A 6,505-nucleotide genomic window follows, 5' to 3' on the forward strand; every position below is an offset into this window, starting at 1 on the left:
AAAAAGGCTTTTGAAATTTTCTTAAAAATATGAGAAATTGCTGTTTATGTTCTAAGCCTTGTAACGTCCAAGAAAAATAAAAGAATGTTCAAAAAACAATGCCAATCTAAAGTAGACATATGGGAAATGTGAACTAGTACCTATTTTGGGTGGTATAACCGTCTGTTTTACAAGCAGATGCATTTAAATTCTGAAAAATGCAATTTTTTATAAATTTTCTCTAAATTTTGCAATTTTTCACCAATAAACACTGAATATATCGACCAAATTTTACCACGAACATGAAGCCCAATGTGTCACGAGAAAACAATCTCAGAATCGCTTGGGAAGGTTTAAGCATTCCGACGTTATTACCACATAAAGTGAAATATGTCAGATTTGAAAAATGGGCTCTGAGCCTTAAGGCCAAAACTAGGCTGCGTCCTTAAGGGGTTAATGGTCCATTTTTTATAGTGAGCACTCTTAAAATTTAAAAAACTATTTTTGTCTACATTTTTAAAATGAGTTTTAGTGACAAATTTATTGCACATGTGGCCAATTGTTAGGTCTAAAAAAACGATTTCTTGTTTTGATATGCTGGGGGTGAATTGTATCCCCCATTCATTAGTGTTTAGATACTTTGTGAAGTTAACAGCCTCCTCTGGGGTTCCAGCCCATATAAAGAACAGATCATCGATATATCTTCGATAATATACTAAGTTTTTTGTAAATAAACAATTGTTTTCTATGTGTTGTTGTTCGAAATATCCCATAGATAGATTAGCATAGCTGGGTGCTACCCTGGTTCCCATTGCTGTTCCTTTGTTCTGTTTATAGAGATGAGTGTTATGTGTGAAGATGTTGTGGTTCAAAATGAAGGATAAACCTTCTATTAGAAACATATTTTGTTCTTTCGGTAGTGTACCATTTTGTTCCAAAAAATGTTGAGTGGCTCTAGTCCGAGTGTGTGGTCTATATTTGAATAGAGAGATGTTACATCTAATGTCATTAGTGTATAGTTGTCATTCCAGCTATATTGTGATAGGTCCCTGATGAGACTAGTGGAATCCTTTAAATAGGATGCTAATTTTATTACAAGTTTCTGTAGATGAAGGTCAATATATTGAGATAGTTGGCTCGTTAGGGAGTTGATTTCCGATATTATCGGTCTACCGGGTGGGTTATTTTCATCTTTGTGGATTTTTGGTAAGTGGTAGAAGAAGGGGGTTTCTGGGTTTTTTACTGTGATAAATTGTTTCTCTTTCTTATTTATTATCCCTTTATCGAAATTTATTTTGATTAATTCAAGAAATTTCGGCTACACGGAAGCGCCCAAAGAAAGGAGTTTTTTTTGCTACAGCTCGTAAAACTATTCAAAAGACCACGTCGAGGAGACTCCAGGCTTGGAGGTATCCACCGTGGGTCCGCTCCTGAGGCTAGCACAGTGTACCGCAAAGTCTTCCAGACGAGCAATTAAGTTAAGTTGTGCTGATGATCCTGCACAATGGAACCAGGTGAGTGGAAAACCATTTCACTGTCAAAAGATATTTCAAAGACCCAATACAATATCACCCCAGAGGAGCGCCTTTTCTTTCCTTTCATATACCCTTTTCCAAGCATCTTTGTACCGGATATCCATAAAGTTATTCCGGCCTAAAGTAGGAGAACCACCCGAACGAGAGTGCCTTCTACTAAGAAGAATACGGCAAGCAGACCGGGGTGACAACACACAAGGACTATCTGTTCACGAGATGGAATATTTTCACCATCGCCTTCACAACAGGAACAAATTGATTCAGCTTTACACGGACATAACTCCATTTGTACCGGTTATTGCAACAAAGTCTTTAGATGCTCAGACTTACACCATAGAAGAAACCAAATATATGACAAATTTGTTTCTAGAATTTGAAGATAGCAGTAAGGCAGAATTGATGCATAATCTAGATGCAACATTTCTCAATATGTATTTAGCAGAGAACCTACTCCCCAGAGGTTTAAGAATGCCCTTCACTTCGGCATTTCCTGACGATATATCCTTCTCTCAAGAATGGGGAGAATATATGACCTTATGCTCGAGAGGCATGCTAGAACGTCTCTCGAAAAAAAGATCTTTTCTAGCAGACCATTTTTCCGATCTTATCAGTAAAATTTGGAACAAACTAGAAAAATTCAAAACCCATAGAGATTTCTTAAAACTAAATTCCCTAGCTAAGACTAGACTCATGAAAATGGAGAGAGATATTATAGAGAAAAAAGCATCAAAATTTAAAAGGGACAGACAAGACTATTCCAATCAGGTTCTAGACCAGCCCACAAAGAATAGAAATAAAGACGCGATCAACACACATCCTAGGAGTTTTCCCACCTCGTTTCCAAAATAACTATAACCTTGGACAAAATAGAGAAAGTACAGCCATAAGTAAAAGATTTAAAAGGAATGTGTTTAGAAGCAGCCCAAACATACCACAAACAAGAAAACACCACACTGGAACAAAAAAACATCTTATAGACACTAACATTAAAACACCCATGACATCAAGCCTTACAGAACCAACTACCTCCAAAATCACATTAAAAGATAACCTTATTCCTCCCAACAGCCATTTACCTCCCCTATTCCCTGAAAATACGAAAGAACCGCCACTTTCAGATACATCCTACATCTCCAGTTCTATAGACAATACTTTTTTTTACCACCCATGATTCCCCAGACGGCACCAACACTACTCTTCGTTGGATAGGGACACCATTCCATGTGGATACAATTCAAGAACAAACACATCCATCCCCTCTAGTCATTTATTTAAATGAATCGATAACAATAGGAAGTAATACATCCACCCCCACTATTCCATCCCCCAGTCCATCTTCACGTAGTACACTGTCCAACATTTCTTTTTTAGAATTTCCCCTCATCCCAGAGATAAGCCCCCAAACACACCAACCAACTATAGCCACAGTGACAGACAACCAGCTGATCACCAAATACTTTCAGACTCTTCCGAACAGGAGACATCTTTTAACATCTTCAAAAATAAAAGAAAGACCAGAGGATGTAGAGGGGGAAAACGTAGAATCAAACAAAAAAAGCAGAGATGCCTAGCAACATCTCAAACCTATATAACATTGCCCCTAAAATCTGACCCCATGGGGGAGGAGAAAAAGGATAATAATATTTTTAACCTATCAAAATATGAACTTAAAGAAGCTGAAAGAAACCTTTTACTAAAAGGACTTTCTTTCTGTCACACCCAAAAAGCAGATGATTTTAAACTTTTTCTAGATCTTAATAATTACATCAGAAAACTCACACTACAACGACACTTTGCTATCGAGAACAGCAAATCAAAACAACCAGAAACTCATTCTGACACTGAGGAACAATTCATTCATTTACAAGTAAAAGGAAAATCGAACTTTTACCCATTGCATCACAGAGGAAACTCTCTAGAGACTTTTTACACGTTGGTTCTAAATGACATGAAAAGAATTAACAATCAAAGGTCAATTAGGAATAATCAGAATAATCTCAACAAATCAGAAAAAAGATCACTCAAAGAATTACAAAACAATAGGGATATTGTGATCAGATCAGCAGACAAAGGAGAGGGGATAATAATACAGGATAGGGAAGCCTATCTTTTAGAAGCAAATAGAATATTATCAGATAGCCAATACTATGAAATTTTGAGAAATAATCCCTCAGTGCAATATGAAAAAGAATTTCTTGAATTAATCAAAATAAATTTCGATAAAGGGATAATAAATAAGAAAGAGAAACAATTTATCACAGTAAAAAACCCAGAAACCCCCTTCTTCTACCACTTACCAAAAATCCACAAAGATGAAAATAACCCACCCGGTAGACCGATAATATCGGGAATCAACTCCTTAACGAGCCAACTATCTCAATATATTGACCTTCATCTACAGAAACTTGTAATAAAATTACCATCCTATTTAAAGGATTCCACTAGTCTCATCAGGGACCTATCACAATATAGCTGGAATGACAACTATACACTAATGACATTAGATGTAACATCTCTCTATTCAAATATAGACCACACACTCGGACTTAGAGCCACTCAACATTTTTTGGAACAAAATGGTACACTACCGAAAGAACAAAATGTGTTTCTAATAGAAGGTTTATCCTTCATTTTGAACCACAACATCTTCACACATAACACTCATCTCTATAAACAGAACAAAGGAACAGCAATGGGAACCAGGGTAGCACCCAGCTATGCTAATCTATCTATGGGACATTTCGAACAACAACACATAGAAAACAATTGTTTATTTACAAAAAACGTAGTATATTATCGAAGATATATCGATGATCTGTTCTTTATATGGGCTGGAACCCCAGAGGAGGCTGTTAACTTCACAAAGTATCTAAACACTAATGAATGGGGGATACAATTCACCCCCAGCATATCAAAACAAGAAATCGTTTTTTTTAGACCTAACAATTGGCCACATATGCAATAAATTTGTCACTAAAACTAATTTTAAAAATGTAGACAAAAATAGTTTTTTAAATTTTAAGAGTGCTCACTATAAAAAATGGACCATTAACATTCCTCACAGCCAATACAGGAGAATTAGAAAAAATTGTTCATCCACACAAGTATACATAGATCAATCAAAGATTCTGAAAGAAAGATTTGAAGAAAAAGGCTACCCACAGAAACTAATTAAACATGCCTACCAAAGAAACCTGGCCACTACACAAAATGCTTGCCTTTAAATAAAAGAAGAAAAAAACATCAAGGAAGAAAATATATTAAACCCTAATACAGACATTGTACACAAAAAAATATTCCAGCAATTTCTTAACCACATACAATTATGACCACAAAATGATCAGAAACTCTTTAAACAAACACTGGGATATTTTACAGAGCGACCCAATTCTAAATAAAATTATCCCAAAAAAACCAGGGATTACCTTCCGTAGAGGAAGAACAATAAAAAATATCATAGCACTAAGTAGACTGAGAGTCAAAACTCATAATTCCAATAGTGACTTCCTAGAAAAACCTATAGGGATTTTCAAATGTGCCAAAAAAACCTGTTTATGCTGCCAGAGCATTAATGCTGGAAAGAAAGAAATTACGTCAAACATAACCAAAGAAAGATTTCAAATCCATTCACACTTGAACTGTGATTCGGATTACGTGATCTATATGATAGAATGTGAATGTGGGCTGCAGTACATAGGGAGAACAACACAGACACTCCGCAGTAGGCTGAATGGACACCGTTTTAATGCCAAAAAAAGGTTTTTTAAAACACAGTCTATTGAGACATTTACTACAGCATCATCAATCAAATTTTAAAAATATTAAAATTTCACCTATAGAACAGATAGGTACAAGTACACATAATAGAATACAAACATTAAATAAAAGAGAATCGTTTTAGATCTTTAAATTCGAATCACTGAGCCCAAACGGATTAAATGAAAAAACAGACTCAGTGTAATTCCCTGAACAACATACAAAAAAATGAAATTATAGAATTTATACTAGGGAAAAACAAAAAACAAATGAAACATAAACATAAGAAAAACGGTGTTCACTCGGGCAAAGAAGAAATATGATACTCCGAATAGATGATTAAAGTTGAAACAGTAAAAACAACATTTAGACTGTTCAAATCAGGACATCCGAACGAACCTACAACACACTTACTAGAGAGAAACAAAATAACAGTTAAAACATATATAGAAGCCAAACAGTGTCCCTCAGCAAAGGGAAACAATATGATACTCCAAAAGGAGTGTGTTATTGATAACACTGTCGGGACCTTTTATAAGAAGACAGCAAAACAAATTGAAAATACCCATGCTAGGGAGATACAAATAATGGTCCAATATGGACATGGGAAGAAGTTTTTCAAAGAAATTATATATTTAGAGGATCACTTATGTGTTTTTTCTCTGCTTTTTTGCATATTGACTGTTTTGACTGTCTATATAAATGCATGTCTTCACCTTACAACTTTGAACCCTGACCCGCCTGTGTTCTTTGGCGGCTTTTATCTCGAAGCTCCACCCCAATCAGTGCAATTAACATCACCTCAAACATGTCTATATATACATACTTTTAAAAAAATATATTTTTAACCGCCTGACGAAGACGCCGGTCCGGCGTTGAAACGCGTTGCAGCTCTCCCCTACTTTATCTTTCTATCCTTTTATGTTTTTACATAGTTGTCACTCATGTGATGTGAAAATAAAAAATATTTTTTACCAAAAAACGGGTCTGGAGTGAACGGAATTTCGGCTACACGGAAGCGCCCAAAGAAAGGAGTTTTTTTTGCTACAGCTCGTAAAACTATTCAAAAGACCACGTCGAGGAGACTCCAGGCTTGGAGGTATCCACCGTGGGTCCGCTCCTGAGGCTAGCACAGTGTACCGGAAAGTCTTCCAGACGAGCAATTAAGTTAAGTTGTGCTGATGATCCTGCACAACGGAACCAGGTGAGTGGAAAACCATTTCACTGTCAAAAGA

The sequence above is a fragment of the Rhinoderma darwinii genome, chromosome 12 (genome assembly GCF_050947455.1).
Source record: "Rhinoderma darwinii isolate aRhiDar2 chromosome 12, aRhiDar2.hap1, whole genome shotgun sequence".
Classification (NCBI taxonomy): domain Eukaryota; kingdom Metazoa; phylum Chordata; class Amphibia; order Anura; family Rhinodermatidae; genus Rhinoderma; species Rhinoderma darwinii.